Source organism: Columba livia, chromosome 9, assembly GCF_036013475.1.
Source record: "Columba livia isolate bColLiv1 breed racing homer chromosome 9, bColLiv1.pat.W.v2, whole genome shotgun sequence".
In the NCBI taxonomy this organism is placed as follows: Eukaryota; Metazoa; Chordata; class Aves; order Columbiformes; family Columbidae; genus Columba; species Columba livia.
Genome location: NC_088610.1, coordinates 7,502,034 through 7,521,633, shown reverse-complemented (window position 1 = coordinate 7,521,633; position 19,600 = coordinate 7,502,034). Strand labels below are relative to the sequence as shown.

Here is a 19,600-nt window from a genome sequence, read left to right as displayed (position 1 = left end):
ACCTGGCAAGAGTAGGCCCTCTGTGATTTCTTGGTGGAATTTGTATTTACTACTTTATTTTTTTACTGCTGTAAATCACCACTAAAGTAAGAAAGCCACTGTGAATGTGCTTTTCTCAGATGTCTGTCAGTATCATGGTTAAAAACCAGACACACTCATTTACTCAGTTCTTAGGATTGTGCCATTGATCTGTGTAATCCTTTGTTTCCCATATACATTGATACTTTGTTGATTAGTCTCTTCATGAAGCCCCTTCTCCACATCTGAAGTCTGTCAGTCATGACTCTACAGCAAGGTAGCTGAGGGCTGCTGTTTTGGTCTTTAGGTTGGGGTACATAACCTGTACTTAAGTGAGGAACAAAAAGAAATAGGGGGAAAGCTGCTCACCATAGGAGACGGCTTACTTTTACTGCTGTCAACAAAGGGGAAGGAATAATTACTCTGGATTGCTGTCAGCACCCCTGATTTACAGGCTGTGGGGCAGGGACTATATGTAGCTAGCAAAATGCTTCAAGACTTGAAATGCATGGGGTTCGGCTGTGAAAAGTAGGCACTTTAACGATCTGTTTTAGGGCAGTTACCAAAAGAGGATGCAAAATACCTGAAATATAGCATGACTTGAAATATTCAAAAAGAAAAAAAAATACTTCTTTTGTTTGTCTTACGAAGTTTTGATGAGTGATAGCTTGCTGGACCATCCTATATATTAGTTGTCCTGTGAATGCAGACCGAAATATGGCTTTTGTCAAAAAAGTGTGGTCATTGACTCTTGGTAAGATCTAGAGTAGGACCTGGGAGTCTCACTGCTGAAATCTTTTCCCTTTCCTCTTGTCCCTCCATCTGCTATTGAATGAGGTCCCTCAATGACTAAAAGTGCTTGGGAAGTCTGGACCTGTTCCTAGATTTCAAGATGCTCTGTCTCATTAAAGTTTGAGTGACTTTCACAGCAGAGTGTAGTTGGTGAGGCTTTTTGTTTTGGTCCTGCCACAGCACTCCCAGCTTCACACGTCCAATTCTGCTTCCTTTGGACTCACTAAATACCTGTGAAGAATTGACGAGTTCTAAGAATCCCCTCAACTTGCATGGACTTACAGGCTGAGGAATGTGATTGATGACTTACAGACCAGAGTGATTTAAGGAATACTTTTTATGGGCTTGGAAGAAGGATTGATGCTACTCAGTGTTGTAAAAATAGAGCTGTTCAGTCTTTAGAGCTGTCAGTCAATCACTTGTAACCAGTACAGTATTAATTTTATAAAATTAAAGAAGCTGAGGAATTAAGTCGCTTTGAAAAAAATTCAAGCGTCCTTTCCTGGGCTGTGGGCTGTGTCTGCTTTAGTTCCCTATATCAATATTTTAAATTGCATCCTATTCCTGGACTCAGGTGTGCTGCTCAGAAAGCAGCGTGCCGCTTGGTTTGCCATTATTCACATTGTTTATTCAGGGAGTGTATTGTGCCCAGATAACTTATTCATTGCAGAGTCGCTCTTCTGCATAGGAAATGACATGCAAATGGATTGAAACTGGTTTAAAGAAAAATGCATACATTGTGCAGTGACCCTCAACCCTAGTGATTATGTGTGCTTAATGATCTGCTGGCTCAGTACTTTGCAAGCCAGTGGCAGGAATGTGAGAAACATCCTTTTTCAAAAGGGGTACAGTCCCATTTGGAAATGGTACAGTAGTAGGGGAACATGACCTCGTTTTATGGCTAAAGGGACTAACTGTCAAAATACTTCACATTTACGGAGTGATTTTCATCTGTAGTATTCAATAAGCTCTATCAAATGGAAAGGATTCTCCTCATTTTACAGAACGTGAGACCAAGGCATGGAGCATCACCTGAAACAGAGATCTAATTCCTGATGCTTGTTCCAGCACAACGCACTTTGGGCCCCTCACTGCCAGTGAGCTTACAAAGAGACAATGGTGGAGCTGTAACATCTTGCACCATTACAGAAATGTAACTCTGATTGTGGTCTATGTTCCCTTCGCTTTTGTAAAAGTAAGCTTACATCAATTAAGTGTTTTTATATGCGACTCAGTGCTGTAACTAAAATATGTGCGTGAGTGGAGTTACATTTTACACTGGTTGGCACCTTGTGCTTCATTTGAAAGCTTGTGTGAAGCAAGAGCAAAATACTCCTGCTCTTATATGGGAAGGGAGAATTCACACCCGGTAGAAGTTCAGGCTCACACATGAGAAGTTGCAGGTTTTGGCAAGCGATGGGGAACCAGATCCACAAAGGGACATCTTGTATAATCAAAGCTATCAGCTCTTAGGGAAAACAGACCAACCAGACTGCAGAAACATCTTATTTGTCAGTTGCAATAAGCACCATGTTGTGAAATGGGCACTTGTTCCATCTCCCTTTTTGATGGGCAAAGGCAGCTTTTGCGTATGCACACTCTGTGTTCTTTTATATCTCTTGCATGTGTTTGGCTCCATGATATGATTTAATGGTTTAACAACGGCCAAATAAAGATGCTGAGTATTGTGGACCAAGCTGAAAATTTGGACGCATGGGCTCAATCCCATTATTGTGAATTAATGCGGGTCATTGACCGCAGTTGTGCAGGTGCCAAGCAAAATATGTGCATGTACAACAGCATCTGTACAATTATATGTATAAAGTGCAGCTGGAAAAGATTAAATTATATATTTTGCTGTGACTATATTAACTTGATAGAGGATTCAAAATAAATTGCTGTATGGCATGGCTCTTGGGTGCAGGTTCAAGACATGGATCATCCATCAGAGAACGATGAATCCAAGAGAGGAATGCAGAAGACTAGACAAAGCAGCTCTCTCTACATGACTTCTCTGCCAACAAATGGTTGAACCAAGTAGTTGTGTCCCCTTTGCAGCTTCTTCATCCCTTCCTTGGCTGTTTTGTAACAGGCTGGATCCAGCTTGTTTGGGAAAGCTGCAGCCATTGCTTCACCACCTGTTCTCAGGCAGAGCTCACTCTGGAAAGCTGGGGTGGAACTGGTTTTCCATCATCCACGGCCATCGAACAGCAAAGCTGGGGAGTTTGGGGCCATGCACCAAGTGAAAAACACTGGAGCATCAGGCACGGCATCTGTGAGGGTTGGTGGGGATGTCTTCTGAGTGAAGCCTGCCGAAAGGGTATTGTTACTTGGGGAAATAATATTTGTATTTATGCAGCTTTGGGTCAGGCGGTGCCAGGCATTGTGTAGCATCATCTCCGTCCATTCAGGTGTTGCTTCTGTAGATGAGTTTCCAGCTCAGAATGCAGAGCTCAGTCTCAAACAGGCTTTTTACCCTAGGGAAAAGAAAATAATTCTGCCTTTTATTTTGTTTTGTTTTGGTTTTTGTTCCCCTGTCTGATATATATTTTGTGCTCCTCTAGGTAAAGGATGCTTTTCATTAAGGAAGATTTAAAGGCTTCTTCCAAAGTGAAGGAAATGGCTCACACATAGAAAAAAACCCAGTAACTTAAAACATGTTTTCCTTTTGCGGTATTTCTTGTTTTGAATAATAAATGGAGATTTGGCATTTAAATATACCTATGTTGGTATTTTTATAGCAGTATAAGTAAAATATAAGAGCAACTTTAGTTGAAGGACACAGAAGGACTTTGTTCATTCAGGGATCCATTTAAAACATTTGAAAAGTCTGTCATCTCTGCAAGCTGTTAAATTCCCCGAATTAAATCCTGAAGTCCTTTCTGATTTCTTGCAGGATGAAAACGATGATTGAAACTCATGGAAAAAACCCACCATTTTAGCTTCCCATTAAATTTGTCATAATCCTTGCCTGCTTTTATGGAGTAGTTCATCTCAGAACAGCTGCAATATCTGCCTAACCTGTGGAATTTGGCCCCTCTTGCTATTGTTGCTATTGTGTCCCGATGCTGGCTTCGTTGTTTCAGCACGTAGCTGCTGTCGGCAGCAGGATTCCCGCTGGATCCCAGTGCTTTTCCATAACGTGTGTATGCCTGTCTGGGTGTGTACCCAGCCAAGGGTGGTCTGTCACATTCTTCTGCCTGTTCCTCTGCAGAATTTGGTGCTGTGCCCCATCTGAATGGCTTTGGCGAATAACAATGCCTGGAAATCCTGGCATCACTTTGCCAGCAGGACCTGTTGGAAGTACTAGCTGAGATGAGGGCATGTATGCCAAGTGGCCAGCCAAACAAGCCTGGATAATGTCAAGGGGAAGGGGCACAGCCTTGAGGGCATGTGTCCTCCTTGTTTGGGGCAGTCTGTCCTCAGAGAGGTCAGCCGTTGGTGCTGTGAGCTCCTTCTGCATCCGCCAGTGCTAATGAATGCCAAAATAATCAGGAGCGGGGGAAAAGGCTCCCTCCTGCTCATGACAGCTCCATAGATGGGTTTCATTTTGTCAAATTGATCCCCGGGGGTGGTATCACACACGTTCGTGACTTGCAGATGTGGTGACTATCACGGTGTGTGTCTGTGCGCGGTTACTGGTGGCGGGGAGCATATAGCAACCCCGAGCTCTCTGGCTCCAAAATCTGTGGGACGATGGCAGGCTCCTGGCTCACTCCAGAGCACGGAGAACTCAGCAGCCAGCCTGCTTTGCAACACAGCTTGTGGGTGAGCATGTCAGTCAGTAAGTCACTTCATACTGTTCCTAGACTGGTTGATGCCAAGAAAATCAGTGGAAGCCATCCAAGCTCCGAGAGGGATGGATATCTTCTCTCCCCATGGCCTCAGGGGTAGCTGTGCTTGTGGGAGCACTGAAAATCGTTAGCCAGCAGAGGAGGTTCACCATTAGAGCAATACAAATGATTGATTCCTCTGTCACCAGCCAAATGGAAAAGTCAGGGTGAAAAGAGGTTCATGAGTGATTATTTTCCCTCCCCATAAACTAAAAGATCCATATAAATCGATTTATCATTGACTGATATAACTGTGGTTTTTTTGGGGGAAAAAAGGTGCAATTTAATTTGGAGGATTTTTATATGTGTATTTTTCTTTAACTTTCAGATATACTTCTAAATGAAATGTTGCTTTGAAATACTAAACCAAAAGCTTGAGTTCCAAAAATACTTAAACGAAGACAAGATTTTCTTCCTTCCTTCCTTGCTTTGCCGAATACAGCATGCATTTAGAATAGTTTCAGTAGACCACATACCACATATTTTAACAGATATCTATTACCGAAAAAACTTTGACTGTTTGACTCGATCAGTGTGGAGAGCAGGGCTGCCACAGGAGCTGAAGAGGTTGTATGAATCTCACTCCTGTGAGGGACAAACGCGATCCTGAGTCTCACTATGTTGAGGAGCAAGTGCAAATTCACTTGGGCTTATCTGTTTTCTTTCCCCTCCTCTAGTGGGCACACCATTAACTGCCAGATAGCACATTGGCCAGGTAGGCATTTATTCTGTTCCTCTGGCATTCATTTCATTCGATCCATCCCTCTGAAAAGTCATGTGCATATTATTCCTGGGAATTTCCTACTCCTGCACAGTTGAAGCCAAGCTGTGATTTATTATTATTAAAATCGAAGTAAGAATTTTAACAGGCAAAATATGTAAGAGATTGACGTCCCTTTTGTGTTTGCAAGCTCCATGGCTTGGCAGAAAATGACCAAGAGTACTGAAGTGAGCAGGTCAGGGAAAGCAACTCCAAAGAACTAATATTTAAACATACATACATTTCTATATGTTCTGTGCACTATTGTAGCATCATTGCCATGGCTGCATTATTATTGTGCCTTGCTGTTGGAAGTCTCTTGTGAAGTGACTTGTACTAAAATCACCTACCCAGTACTGAGGCTGTTTGCACTGCATTCTATCAGGGAAATGGTATCTTTATACTCTGTTCTCTTGTTTAATACGTGGATTGTCTCTATTCCCTAAATAACACAATCTTCTTTATACTAATACATTATCCTTTCTGAGCATAAAGCAAACTACTACACCTATTGTTTTACTTTTACCTTGTTCTGATAAGTAGCAGAATCCTGAAATAACTTATCCTTTCCAGAGGCTGGTTTTATTTTGCATCCCTATTAAAAGCTGTAATAGAACCATGGACACACTTTTTACCCCTCACCCAGCGAACACTGCTACCATAGGCTCCTAGAATAAATTACTTTTAAAGGGAGGGTTTGTGCTTTGAGGGGAGTCAATGTGGACGCTGAGGTTTTGCAGCACGGTAGCAGGGCTACAGCTTCCTGACAGTACTGGCTCTGAAAATAGCAGCTTCAACACATTTTTTAAATGGTAAACCAGAAAGCAGCTTTCAAGAGAGCTGTGGAACACGTCTGTGGTATTTACCATTCAGGCAGACCATGCTGGCTTTTCCAGCCCCCGTGCTGCAGCACAGATAAGTATCTGTGTGCTTATTCCAAGTACTGAACTGAGGCTCTCTGAAATCCTGATGGAGCTGCCACAGCTGCTGAGAAAATTCAGCTGGATACCCCCTGGCACCTGTCAGACACCTCTGCTGTCCTCTGTGCATTCCAAGATATCCTGGCTAAAGGTGACAGAGGGAAAAGGCTCAGGCTTGGAGGCAGGGTGGTGGCCTGAGCCCTTCTTGTCCTCAGGGCTGAGCTGCTGGCTGGTTGCTGGTGTGGTGTGGAAGGCTGTCTATGAGCAGTGAGCCTGGGCATTTCTGCTCTCTGCCCTTTCCCCATGGAGTGTGCTGGGCTGCGAGATAAGGACTATTGCTGGAAACAGTGTCATTGTGGAATGGGGCTTTGCAGCTCTGTTCCTGCATCTGCTCCATGGCTTTGGGTTTGTCCCTTTCCCCCAGTGACTGTGCCGCTGTTCCTGGGGTCCTGCTAAGGAGATGCTGTATGGGGTTGTGCTGCTCCTGGCAGAGCTCTGATTTTGGAGGAGTATTGAGCTCTTGTGCAGACCCCTTTTGCAGACCTTGGCTTAGGTCAAGGGGGAAGGTTAGCAGCTCCTCTTTCTGCTCAGCAGCATGTGCATCTGTTGTACCTGAAGTTGTATGTGGGAGGAAGGGGGGATTTTGTCTCAGGGCCACCTCCTTCAGATTCTGCTTTGCATCAGTGCCCACTTCTCCTTCAGTGTTACTGAGCACAAGGATGAACTCTGTTTTGAATGGTCCTTGGCACCATCATGTTCCCAAAGAGCTGGGGACCTGCGGCATTTCTGTGGCCAGAAGATGGGCAGCTGTGGTGAAAGGGGAGCGGGGATGCTGTGCCTGCCTGCGCTCCCCGTCTTTCTTTCTGGGGCCTTTTCAGTGTGATATTTCATATTTGGAGCGCTTGACTCCATTGACGGATGTCAGAAAAGGGGAGATGTGAAATGGCTGATTGCTTCCAATGGCAGGGGCTGGATTTGAGGATGAAGATCCAGGGCTAGATACAGCAGCTACAGTGACCGAGAGCACAGAGATGCTCCCGCATCCCATTGCAGCACCTATGGAGTGCACTGTGCAGAGCTCTCTCCCCGTGGCTCTCCTGTCTCGCCTTCCCTCCAGCAGCATGCTCTGTTCAGGGGATGTATTATACCCAGTGGACAGCTGCATGCTGTGAACTGGCAAAATATCCACAGAGAGGCAATCTAATTCTCTTACTTGTTCTACTTTCCCAGCTGAAAGCTGATTGCGATCATGCTAAAGATTAAAAAACCCTGAAATGTTCCTTTCTTGAAATATTTAAGCATTTTGGATCAAAATAAAGGAAGAAAAGAGCCAGGTCTTGAGGTTAATAGAACATGCTCACTTAATTGATATTTATCTAGAACAGCGTAGTTTGCAGTCCCCTCCCTTTGCTGGCTGCACAGTTGCTTTGCTTAGCAGTTGCCACCCATATTGCCTTAACTGCCAAATAAATATATTCCTTCATTCCCCAAAGCAAAACTGTTTGCAAAAGGCCAAGCACTATGGGACTGCTGCAAGTTAAGCCAGTACACATCTTCCAGAAAATTAAAAAGCAGTACAAATTAGCAAAATAACAGGGTGGTTTTGGCTTCCAGGGACCAGCTCGGAGTTGGGAAGCACCTGGGGAAGCACCTGCTATTTCTGAGGGTGCTCCTTGGGGACCTGGGAGCTGTGGGGCTGCAGGAGATGGAGGGATCACATGCTGACCACCTGCTTCGGAGCTGGTCCTTTCCCTGGCACAGCTCCTGTAACAGTATCAGGTCTGAGCTGCTGGCTGCCTGCACCCTCTGCCTCCGGTATCGATCTGCAGCCCTTCGTGCAGGCGTCCTCTGGTGATCGACATCACGCTCTGTGGGGATTTTCTGTGACGGTGGCTAAAAGGGCTGTCAGAGTGTGTGGAGTAACTACCAGTGCTCTGCTGGCTTTTTATAATTTGTTTTTGTGCTCTTCAGTACAGGATCTGCCTGCTGCCTAACACACAGTGTCGTTATTTAAAAATTTATAAACATTTGGTTTCGCTTTTATTTTATTTCCTTCTGTGCCACTCCTACCTTCTCCACTTCCCTGAATGTTTCTTCTACTGTTTTCCTTTCTGTTTCTTCAAAAACACAGCTCTTATTTCCATTAAATAAATGTCAGGTTGTAGAGCTAGAACCTAATAGCAGCTCCTGAATGATTAGGAACCACGAGGTGAGGTTTGAGAGCTCCTTCACCCTGAACCCCCAGACAGTGAGTGGCTCCTGGGCAGCTGCAGGAGCTGGAGCTGCGTTTGGAGACCTATTGGAGAGGCAGATTTTCTGGTTTTGCTCCATCTGCACTGTGTCATCCTGAGCACATGCATCCCTGGGGAAGGAGCTCGCTGTTTACAGCTCTGAGAGAGCAACAGAGCGGCCGGTGAACCTGCCTGTCTCCCCGGAGTTCTGAGGGTCACCCAACATCAGGACGAGGTGTTTGTAGTGAGATATGAAACATGAAACACCATCCTTGTTTAAAACAGAGCTTAGCTGGAATGAGGAAAATGATTAATTTCTCACACTGTGTTTTCATTAGGTTGAAGGAAACTTCTGGGTCAGATGGGAAATTAAAATCTGCAGGTTAAAAAAAATAGGTGGATTTTCACAAATCAGAAGGAAAGAACTTTGAGTCACATGGTGAGTTTTGGCCCTTTTTAGCATCATCTTGGTATTTGAACTGTAATGTTATTTCAAACCTGAGTGGCGCGTGCTAGACATTTTCTTTATGCATTTAGGTGTTGCATAAGATTTGTTGAAATTCAGTAACATCATAATTTTGGGTCAAAAAATGCTTGTGAACTTCTACAGGCAGGCTGAAGCTACATTGGTGCAAAGAGCAAAAAATTCTTACAATACAGGCTTGACTGACTCAAGCTTTAATTTTTCCACGTCACAGGCTGATTATCTGTTAAATAAAGTTCCACACCTCTCATCCCTGTGGAAAAATGCTGAGGGAGTGCGTGAGAAAGCCCAAAAGGGGACATTATTGCATTATTGCCTGATGTTATTGAATGCTTGCAGAGTGACGCTGAGACCCAAATTTTACCCAGTGATTACCTAGGGCTCTTCTGTGGGCTGTTGTTGGTAGCACCAGGTACCCTGCCCAAGACCGATAGCATCTTAAGTGATTAATTTCTGCTCAGTGCTTGTTGATAGGATGTTCTCTCCATTTTCTATTTTAATTAATTTATTTTCCTGGGCATGTGGAACAGGGTGGAAGAACGATATAGCTGTTTCCATGGAGTGTTTTGTTTATGTGAGGGGCTTCTCAGTGTTTCTGCGGTATTTCAGGCATGTTGGATTGGTGGGGGGAAGCAGAGAGATGTAGCATCTGAGAGCAGCACAAATCACAGGGCTGTGGCAGGCGTGAACAGCATGGGCATCGTCTGCTCTGCCTGTGCGAGGACTGTTTGTGATCTGGTGCCTTGTGTGGGCACCTTCAAGGTTAGGGGAGCTGGGGACGGTGTCGTGGAGCCTTTCAACAAACCTGGGGTGCAGAGGTATGGAAATGTCACCAAGTTGTGGTCTCCTAGACTAACCGCTAAGGTTGACTAGTCCAACCACAGCCCTGCACTGACACCAGACGTACTGACACCAGACGTACATTCCCCAGACAGGCTTTTCTTTAACCTGTTTTTTATACCCTCCCGTGGAGCAATTCTAAGTAGAAAGAATTTCCTAATATCCAACCTAAATCTTTGTAGAAAAATGGGAAAAAATCTGATTAACTCACAGTGAAAAAGTTTTATGTTGCACACTGGAGTCATCAAAACATAGCACAGCCTTCCTACATACAAGCAGCAAAGGGCTGCCACAAGGTTGTCCAGGATTTCTGACCCATCAGACAACCCCTGGGGGTGCAGCTGGGTGACATGTGGCCCTGTAGGAAACTCTCTCCCCCTCCATCTGTTTGTAGGGTGAGAGGTGCTGCAGGTGTGGGGAGAGGGCAGGGCTCCTTTTCCATTTCTCCCTCCTGCCAGCTCCAGGCAGCAAAGCCCCGCAAGCAGCATCTCCGGGCATCATCCTCCAAGCCTGCCTTCCCACTGCCCTTGGGGACAGCAGAGCTGGGTCCCTTTCTTTGCCAGTGTGAGCTCTGGGCTCAATCATCCCTGAACCCAAATGCTCTGCAGGACAGGGATAACCATTTGCTAAATCTTTCTGTAGCATTCAAGCTGGCATGGGGAAATGTGGATTTTACTCCTGATGTTTCCCCTTTGCGGATGCCCACTTGGGAGCTGGTGCGGAACCATGGGAGCCAGGGAGAAGCTGCCATGAACCACTTGGTGGGTTCATGTGGTCACGTTTGCACCCAAGTGAAATGCGCTCTGTGATTGTGGGCTCACACATAATATTTATGCTATCCTCTGTTTCGCTCTGGGTGAATATGCTGTAATCTTGGCTAATTACACAATATGTCAGGAATAATTGCAGGTTGTTCCTCAAAATAAATAATATATTTTGCATGCTCTGCTATCCATACTTATGAGTATGCTTTAACCTTCAGTAGCCAAGGCATTGACTGTGCTAGAAAATGACAGCTTAGGAGCTGTAGCTACGACGTCTTTCCCATTAAACTTTTCACTTTTTTAATTCCCTTACCTGAAAAAGCTCACCCTGCATAAATTCTGGAACAGCCCTACATCTCTCCTTTATGATTTTCATTTCTGTCAGGCTTTGGTTCTGTCCTCATTGGAACTCAAGTCAATACAGGTATAGAAGATTGCTCTTTAAAGGGAAATGTTTTGAAATTTTGACTGTGGGTAAAACACAGTGGATCAACAGAGCAACACAAACCGTGTCCTGGGGGAGGCAAAGACAAACCCAGGAGTGTGGCTGTATGAATAATTGATTTTTTTAGCTCTCTGGTCAAATAAAAGAAGCTTTTGGGGAGGAGGGGATTCAGATCCAATGCAATATTTCATTCTACTCAAAATTAAACTTTGGCCTTCATGTTCAACTCTTTTAACATCTCTTTTTTCATTAGATTTCCAACAAAACATCGTCTCAGAAGAAAAAATCAACACTTGTACTCTTTTCAGATCTCCTTTTTTTTTTTTCCCCTGTTAATGAGATGGAGTTTTTGTATAGCTTCCACTGCTCATACTCTGTAGGGTGACTTCTCCAAGTCCTAACATCCATAGCCTCCTAGGAAGAGGATGGTCTGTGAGACACATGTAGCAGTGGTCTCAAGTTCTGTCTCATATTTTCATTGCTTTATATGACTCCTGTCTCTACTCCTTACCTCAGACTTTTATTAACATCTGTGTACAGCTGATTCACTGGGTACGGGAGGGCCTGCATAAATGCCAGTGCCATGCAACCCCATCATTTTCACCTACTCTACAACTGAGAAATAAGACTTCCCTGGAGGGACTCCTCTTTGTAAGAGCAAAGCAGTTGTAGTGCAGAGCTTCACATGTGTGCTTCTTGGTGGAGGGTGCAGGCAGCTGTGCTCAGTGTTGGAGGGCTAATTATTATTCCTCCTTACAGGCATCAGCACAGGAAAGGAAATCACTTCTCTGGATGCTCTTTTTGCCTACAAAGTGCCATTCTGCTCTAGTGACTCACTGACAGTGACAGGAGGCAATTGCTTTGATGGGTGCTGTCATCGGCTTGAGCCTGTCATCTCTCTGAGTTAGGGAAATGTCATTTTCGGAAGCTTCTCCTTCAAACGCAGAGGGCCATCCTTGTCAGCACAGCCTGTTATTTCATGTAATGCATCCTGGAAACACCAGTTATCTCTCTGTAGTCAGTAGCCCTGGGTGGAAATTTGCACTTGAGATGAGTAAATACACGAGTGTGCTATGCAGCCCTATTGTCTGAGAGTCATTTTCTTCTCAAAATAAATTCCCTGTAATTGGAGGGTGACACTAACCCTGTAATCATGTTGAACTGAAGCTGGACATGGCCTTTATTCTGCATCATCGGGAAAGGAGCTGGGATCAACTGTTCGGTATGCACAGAGTCACAGACCTCGGGAATAAATCTTAGCATCATCAGTCTGTTTACATCTCTCCATCCTACTCCCAGGCTGGGTGATGTGCCCGTGTGTTAGGCTGAATGGTTGTATCTAAACTGAAGTGGTTTGTGGCAGCTTTTTGCAGCTTTGCAAGGCAAGGCTGGATGCTGAGCTTTGCTACTGGGCCCCTCCTAATGCTTGGGCAGCTGCTCTTGCCCACCGTGATGCAGCCTCTGTGTAGGCAGCCTGAGGAAGCATCCAAATGCCAGTGCCTCATAAGCTGCTCACCTCTCTCGGCTCTGCAGTTCAGTTGCCCTGTGTCTGCCTCTTCCTGGAGATGCTACAGGCTGCATTGCCCAGTCTGTCCAGGCCACCTGCTTGTAGGCTTCCTCAAGGCAGAGCGTGTCCTTCTGCTCCAATTTTGCTGAGTTTTGCCACAAAAGCTGTGGCAAACATTTTGTGGGGCTGGGAAATGTCCTCCTTGCCTCCGCCTGTGTGCTTTTCTGCACTCACTGACTCCTGTGGGAGCAGAGAATGCTCAGCACTTTGCAGCAGGATTTCCTATGTCCGCACCTGAGTGACGCAGCTGGAGCATCCTCCAGGATCCCCTTGTGTGGCTCAGGAGGCTTCGACCTGCTCCGTGCATGAGTCACTGCAGGTGCAGTCACAGACACCCGTGCATGGTGTCTGCTAAAGCCTCGCGCTCCACCGTGTCACAGCTTGGAAGAGTTGGGCGCAGCGTTCAGCCGGGGGAAACACACCCTTGACCTTCAAGGGCAGCAGCTCCTGGTGCAGCTGCAAATACTCTTATTCCTGAGCTTCCCAGTTTGGGTGGGTTCAGTGAATCGTTGTAGTGAGTTGAGCTATTAAACTTATGCTGACAGTAAAGCAATTAATTGGAGACAGCCACTTCATTGTAACTCCAAACACCCTGGAGAATTTAGCAGTTCCTGGCTGGGAAAAATCCCCAACAATTTTCTCCCTCAGCTTTTCATCTTTTCTTTTTTCCTGAGTTCTGTGGCAATGCCTGTCACCATAGTAATCTGCATGGAGCTCACTGATGCATTTTTGTGCCAAGTTAATAGACGCCTTCATTAATACTGTACTTCCAGAGGAGGGATTTCATTGCCCTTCTCTGTCTGCATGTGTTTGGTGTATTTGGCTTACCGAGTATTCTGGAACCCATCATTTTCAGGGGGGGAACTGCGGTTTCTGCAGTGGTACTTTAAACGTAGAGTTAATCTAAGTAAATTAGGAGCAGTTTATGCTCTGACTTGAATGCTGGTTTTGGTGCGTTAAGGATTTGAGTTCTGGTTGGGTGAGTCATAAATCAGCCTCCCATTATGACAGCTGCAGCCTGAATGGGGGAAAATAAGAATAACGAAATGTGTAAATTCCAGGCTAAAATGTTTAATTGCAATAAACAAATGTTTAAAGAACATTTATGTGAAATACGCTCCTGAGAGGTATTCCAGGTCCCATGTTTGCAGTCACATCCTCAGCAAAACTGTTGCACAGACACAGAAGAGAGTCAGCAGTGTGCCCAGCCACGGCTCAGATCAGGGCTGGAGACTCTTCCCTTGCCAGACCAATGTTGTTAGCAGGAACCAGTGGGGCTGTTTGGGGATCCTGCCTCTGGCATCTCTGACAGCCTTGCTGTGCTAAGCCCAGGCTGAGGTGTTGAGTCAGACTGTGTCCTGCCGCAGAAAGAGAGAGCAAACTAACGAGCGAGTCTGCTGTCAAAATCACGCAGCAGGTACCTTCTACCTTGTTGCAGGTTGCTGAATATAAAACAGCTGCTTGCTGTCTAAGCTAGCAGAGTCCTCTGTTTTTTGACAGTCTGTTGTGCAGAGAACAATAACCCCAAGAGCTTCAGAGTTTATGCTATAACCAACACAGAGCACCTCTGGCACCCAGCACAGTAACTTCTGGAATGAATTTAAAAGCAGTTCTGCACCAACAACCTCAAGTGAAGGCCTGCCTGCTGACCAGAGCATTGCTATGAGAATCCTTGGAGCCAGTGGCTCTAATCCCTGAAAGGTCACTAAGCTCTTCATCTTTTCAAGATATCATTGAAAACCCTATCTGAGATCCCTGCCATTAACTTGGAGAGTTCAGATTAAGGTGACTTCTGTTAGTAGGGTCTTGTTGAGTCCTGTTAGATTTCCCAGCTCAAGGCAAAGCAGGGTCTGGTTTGCTGCCGCCTCAGGTCATTGTATTGCTGTAATAAGAAGTGTTCTGTGAATTGCAAGAAATGAGGCCACGGCAGACTGCCTTCCACAATAGAGTCTCAGCCTAAAATCAGTGTTGTGACTTATTCCTTGGTTCTCCAGAGCCCAAGGTTTGGATTGAATTGAGCTACCCTACAGTGCTTGATGGAGCGTAGGGTTCTGTGCCCAGGGGTTTAGGCTGCTGCACGTGGCCAGATTGTGTTTGTGCTGCTGCTGTGCTGATGGAATAAATGAGAGTTAGTGCCCTCAATGAGGCTTTGCTAAATGCAGCATTGGTGCATAACTTCAGGGATCCTTTCTACCTTAAGGGGAGTTATTCTGCTTGTATGTTCTCCATTTTCCAGTTAATGGGGTGAGTTCCATATTCACCTTAAATAGCAAAACTAAAATAAAAGATCACTAAAGAGCCATCAATACTTCTGATAGGAAGCATTTTTGCCAGAGCTCTTGCTCTTTTCCCCATAGCACACAGCACATAACTTCAGCAAGGCCTATGATTTGGGGGTGAGGGATGTGACTGTAGAGTAGCTGATTTGTACCTGATCCCGTGGCCTTCTGTGAGCATATCCCTGGAGATCAAGCAAACTATGTGTGAGCACCCTGCAACTGTCATGTCCTTGGCAAGCCCCAGGAGAGAGAAAATCACTGTATAGCTGTACAATAAGGCAGGACACACAGCAGCTGATGGTGAACTGAGATGACTTTAAGACTCAGCAGCAGAACAGCTGAAATGAATAATGACAGCATCACATTACGATTTAAGCAGAGACAAGGAGATTAGCAATCAGATCATGATTTAGTTGGCCTCAGCTGTGTCAAAGGGCTCAGAAACTTAAAAGCAGGGCAGGCAGAGCAGCTGATTTTGTCCTGTTGAAACGAGAGCAAGCAGGATGTCCTTCAGGGGATGTGCAGTGAGTTGGCTGCTGGATGACTGTTCTGAGAAGGGTTATCATCTGAGAACTATGTCTTCACCCTAGGAAGAGCCTCTAGTCTGGCAGATGCTGCAGATCAGGAACAGAGCTGTGGCTTAGCTTTTGCTCCCTGTTACTCTTATTGGTCTGCTCTCTACTGGGGGTGCTTCCTGGGCATAATCTTTTCCTGCATCTCCTGAGAGTGCCACATATGAAGGATTTCAGCTTGTTGCATCTGCATACAGAGAGAGTCCACTGAGCTTTCTGCAACAGCCCTGAGCCCTGGACAGCTGTGTATGGGCAACCAGAACAGGATCTTTAACGTAAGCATCCTAAAGTATAACAGTCTTGTTTATAAAATAAGGGTAGAAATATCCTTTTGTATATTGTATGGGGATCTTAATAGTATGGGGTCTGTGCTGGGAATGCATACTGTGTGGAAATCTCTTGTGCTTAGCTGGTACTTTGGGATCACGGCAGTTATAACTTCTTTCTTAAATCCATTCTGAAGTGCTTGACTTTAGGGAGATGGTAAATTGGTGCTGAAATCTTGTCCATATTACTGGAGTTCCATTTTTTTTCAGGGAAATCTGCTCCTCCAGCAAAATAGAGTGTATGGAGGAGCCTGAGTGGGAGGAATAGGTTTATCCCAGGTGCGTTATGCAGTATTGCTCTTTTAAGAGCAATAAGATTTAAGTTCCCCTTGCTGCGCACAGATGAGGTTAGAGAGTAGGATTGAGTTTGATTTTTGGTAAATTTTGTGAATTATAGAAAGAAAGTGCTCATGGCAGGGCTTATGCTTACCTGCGCTGCGTTTTTGTCTTCTGTTTTAAATGGTTTGCCTCTTTCTCTTATTGATTATAGCCTGGAGCAGTATCATTGAGGGGACTTTAAACAAAAGTATCAAGGTTGTAGGGTTCTATTTTATTTATTTTTTTTCTCGGTGCTCCAATAAGCACTGTGACTATTGCCTACTGGGAGTATTGCCTGCTGGGAATGGTTGTTTGTTTAATTGCAAAACTGGCAAAAGTTCTCAGTCTGTTTCACTGTCTTTCTGCCTTCTGTTCAGACTTATAAGCGTCTTCCGCCATCCTTAATTGACAAGGTGACCCGCTGGTTTTGAGATTTTTCTACAAACCAAGGTTTTCAGCATGATTGCTGCAGCATAATGGATAGCAATGCTGGAAGATGGATAAAATTTCTCTGGAGGTGGAAAGTAGTGTGTTAAAATATATGATATGACAAAAGTAGCATGTCCCTTAAAAGTTGTGTGTTGAGTTTTGCCTCTGGGCTAGCAGGAAAAATCCTGTCCTGTGATTATACAGTTCCATCTTCAGGTAATAACTTTATAGTGAGCTTGGGGAGGAAAAGATGGGTAAATCTTTGTTCTCTGTTAAAAGCTGCCTTCACCTAAAATTTTGTCTGTAGGCCTCCCAGCCATACCACTTGCTGTAGAAATGACAAATCCCAACGTCCTGCTTTATGCCCAGACATGAGACAGGAGGTTCCCTGGTGGGAAGCAGCTACTCTGCTGGCTGTTGTCACCAGTGTAGCTGCTTCTGTTCAAGCTGATTCCTTTGCAATCAGTAGAGAGATGCAGGTGGTTTCAGGACCCTATGGACCTGGCCTGGCTTGCCTATTGATTTTTGGGGTGCAAAGGGAGCCCAGTTCAGGTGTAGAGACACCTGTACTATGTGAGACAAATCACCCACTGCCCAAGCAACTGCCCAACCCTCCTGGGCTGTGCCCTGTGCTAGAGGAGAGAACTCAGTGTTGGTTGTGCATGTCTCTGACCTGCTTTTGTATTCAGTTCAGGTAGGTACCCAAAGGTGCAGCTGCTCACCAGTGCTTCTTAGAGAAAGAGACCCAAGGAAATGCGGAAACCAGGGAGAGATCTGTATATGTCTCCAAAGTGCTTTCTGACTCTTTGATGTGTGGAAAAGGCATTTGTTTGCTGATGCTGTTTCTAAGTGAGTCTGGAGAGCAGGAATGCTCCTGCAGCAGAGGATCTGTGCAGTAAAGAGAGATGGGAGTACTGCTGCTATCAGGATGTTAGGGCCAGGAGGAATGTGATGTTTTTGTGTGTGGCTGAGAGCTCTCCATTCCCTTTGAGTTTGGGCATGAGCCTCAAACTTTAGTAAGATGAGGTCAAGTCGAAACAAAAAAGTACATGTAAGATAAGATTTCTGCTCTAGCCTGACCCTAGGCAGGCATTGACTCAGAAAAGCCTGGGATTATAACAAGGGCAGTTGTTAAAGCTCAAATCAGACTTGGCCATGTGTCTATGTCAGATCAGTTACAAAAAGTGACCCTGGGGCTTTATCCTGTTTTACTCTGGTGACACTGAGCCTTCTGGTGCAATGGTGTTTGCATCTGTAGCAAAGATGTGGAGGGACCTTCAGGGGATTTTGGCTGCTGTTCTGATAAACTCTAAAAATGACATGAAGCTCCTAATGATGAGCAGATTTGTGCTATACTTGATAGGCTATGTAGTGAAAGTGGACAAAGTTTTCATGTTAATCCAAAATGATTTGCATGGTTGAAGTGTAGTCTGCACCCCAAAGAAAATGGGCTTTCTATTCTGTAGTAGCTAAATCATCTTTCCAAGAAAGGGGAAAAGGTCAAGATTATTTTGTATCTGCCCTCTTCTTATCCCTGAGGGGCTTTAAGACAAGATCTCCCCCCTTCCCCAGTACACAGCATCAGGCTGCAGGAACATCTTCTAAATCTCTACTGCTTAGAGCTCTTACATTTTATGTGAAGTACTTAAACATTAGAATTTAAGTAGAGAGTAAAAATGAGGCTAAGACTCTTTTAGGGACTCAGTCATAGGTCTCCTATCAGATAGTGCCTTAAGTATTGTGCTGTTAGATAAGAGAGGAAGGGTACTGGCTTGAGGAGGATGGTGCAGTCATCTGTGCCTGAGAATACAGCTTTTCATTTACTCCAGTTTTGATGTGCTTGTTAGAAAACAAGTTGATTCTACATTAAACAAAATAGATATTTCATTTTGCTAAGAAGAAAGCAAAATACTTGGCTCAATCTAGGTTTCAGTTTGATATATATCGGCTTGACCAATGCTAGCTCTTAGTAGATTGCCAGTACAATTGTACGTATTTACCAGAAGGTCCCAGCACTGAGTCTTGCTGGGAGAAAGCCTGCCTGCAGTCTACAGCACTGTTGTTGCTATGAATTGCTTTTTTAAGGCAACATAGAAACCAGCTGATACTGATTTATTCAGTGGCTTTTGTGGCTACATAATAGTACCTGACTCTCCTCCAGCCAGCGGAGGGGTTGCTGAAGCTGAAACCCTTGCACCTGCATCCAGGACCCCTGTTTGCTGTAGAGGGTTTTGCCTGTGTGGATGCTCGGGATGGGAGCTGTGCAGGGTGGTGCAGAAGCATTAGAGATGGGGTTCCTGATGGAAACACTTAACACGCAACGTGACCAGAGTTACATAAGGACTATGGCTTATTAAACAGCCTCACTAGAGGTATGGAAGACAGGAGGCTGATGAGGTTTTGGTATGCTGTGTGGGATTTTTTTTCCTGTCTATTGGCCCAGCAATAACTAGGTCTGTCTTATTTGCTTTTGGTGGGTGGTCACATAAAACTACAAACTCCTGTCACACAAGGAGGGTTTCTGCCATCTAGGTAGGGTGTCTGCTCATGTGCAGCCAGCTAGCTTGCCTTCCAGAAGCAGTACCTGTGACAGACTGTAAGACTCACATGATTAAAAGTGAATTTATTTTTGACCACTTAATTTGTGTTTGATCAGTTGGACGTCAGGGAGACAGGCAATAATGCTGCAGACCTCAGTCATGTGAGCTCAAATTGTTTCTTTTTTTTTTTTTTTTGTGGTTTACTTTTCTTTTTCAGCACAGGTACAAATGTTGCAGAGGCAATAGGGAACCCCTGGGCTGGCTCATGATGTACATGGTCTGGGAAGGGACCCTGGTAGAAGCAAAGATCGAGTCTCATGTAACAAAGTATGTGATGTGTTTTAGCAGGGAGGAACATGTGGGATTTTGAAACAGACGTTTTAAAGTGCTCATAAATGCTTCAGATGTCATTTTTGGAGGTGTCTTGCATTTGTTCATTTCAGGATTTTGTTCCCAAAGTCCCACATGGTTGGGCTAATACA

The 19,600-nt window shown here is 44.9% G+C and overlaps 1 protein-coding gene across 4 annotated transcripts in view; it reads left to right on the top strand.

Moving 5' to 3' along the window:
* FGF12 (fibroblast growth factor 12) overlaps nt 1–19,600 on the top strand; it is a 217,142-nt gene that overhangs the window by 122,784 nt on the left and 74,758 nt on the right. The gene's annotated exons all lie outside the window — the stretch shown is intronic.